Raw genomic sequence first — 1743 nt, forward strand, 5'->3', positions numbered from 1 at the left:
GTGGAACAGACCATCAACTGCTCATATACAAGTTCAAGTTGAAGCTGAAGACAATTAAAACAAGTCTATGAGAGTCAAAAATGGCCTTTATTATATCCCTCCTGAATTTAGAGACCATCTAAAGAGTAGTTTTGATGCACAGAACACCAGTGACTGAAAACCAGAGGAATTGTGGGATGACATCAAGAACATCATCCACCAAGAAAACAAAAGGTCATTAAAAAGACAGGAAAGGAACAAAAGACAAAAATAGATGTCAGAAGAGACTCTAAAACTTGCCCTCGAATGGAGAGTAGCTAAAGCAAATGGAAGAAATGACAAGATAAAAGAGCTGAACAGATTTCAAAGAGCAGCTCAAGAAGACAAAGTCAATTATTATAATGAAATGTGCAAAGACCTGGAGTTAGAAAACCCAAAGAGAAGAACACACTCGGCATTTCTCAAGCTGAAAGAACTCAGGAAAAAAAAAAAAAAAAATCAGCCCTCCAGTTGCAATGTTAAAAGATTCTATGGGAAAAATATTGAATGACACAGGAAACATCAAAAGAAGGTGGAAGGAATACACAGAGTCATTGTACCAAAAAGAATTGGTCAATATTCATCCATTTCAGGAGGTGGCATATGATGAAGAACCAATGGTATTGAAGGAAGAAATTGAAGCTGCACTGAAGGAATTGGCAAAGAGCAAGCCTCCAGGAATGAATAGAATATCCATTGAGATGTTTCAACAGATGCTGCACTGGAGGCACCCACTCGTCTATGCCAAGAAATTTGGAACACAGTTATCTGGCCAACTGACTGGAAGAGATCCGTATTTTTTACTCATTCTAAAGAAAGGTCATCCCACAGAATGTGGAAATTACGATCATTAATATCTCACACAAGTAAAATCTTGCTGAAGACAATTCAAAACCAGTTGCAGCAGTATATTGACAGAGAACATCCAGAAATGCAAACTGAGTTCAGAAGAAGATGTGGAACGAGAAATATCATTGCTGATGTCAGATGGATCTTGGCTGAAAGCAAAGAACACCAGAAAGATGTTTATTTGTGTTTTATTGACTATGCAAAAGCATTCCATTGTGTCAAAAAAAAAAAAAAAAAACTCACTACCGTCTAGTCAGATCCGACTCATAGCCGCGTCTCCATGGGTTTCTGAGGTGGTATCCCTACAGAAGTAGATTGTGCAATCTTCCTTCTGAGGAGTGGCTGGTGGATTTGAACCACCAGCCTTTTGGTTAGCAGTGAAATGCCTTAGGCACTACGCCACCAGAGCTTCCTTCAATTGTGTAGCACATAATAAATTATGAATAACATAAGAATGGGAGTTCCAGAACGCTTAAATGTGCTCATGAGGAACTTGTACATAAATCAGGAGGCTGTCATTTGAACAGAACAAGGGGATACACCATGGTTTAAAATCAGGAAAGGAGTACATCAGGGTTGATTCCTTTTACCATACCTCATGAGGAACCTGTATACAGACCAAGAGGCTGCTGTTAGAATAGAACAAGGAGATACTTCATGGTTTAAAAATAGGAAAGGAGTGTGTCGGGGTTGTATCGTTTTAACATACTGATTCAATCTGTATGCTGAGCAAATAAGCCAAGAATCTGGACTTTATGGAGAAGAATGTGCATCAGGATTGGAGGAAGACTCATTAACAACCTGCGATATGCAGATGACACAACTTTGCTTGCTGAAAGTGAAGATGACTTGAAGCACATACTGATGAAGATTAAG

Source organism: Orycteropus afer, unplaced genomic scaffold, assembly GCF_000298275.1.
Source record: "Orycteropus afer afer isolate SDZICR_OR568_19922 unplaced genomic scaffold, OryAfe1.0 scaffold00601, whole genome shotgun sequence".
Lineage (NCBI taxonomy): Eukaryota > Metazoa > Chordata > Mammalia > Tubulidentata > Orycteropodidae > Orycteropus > Orycteropus afer.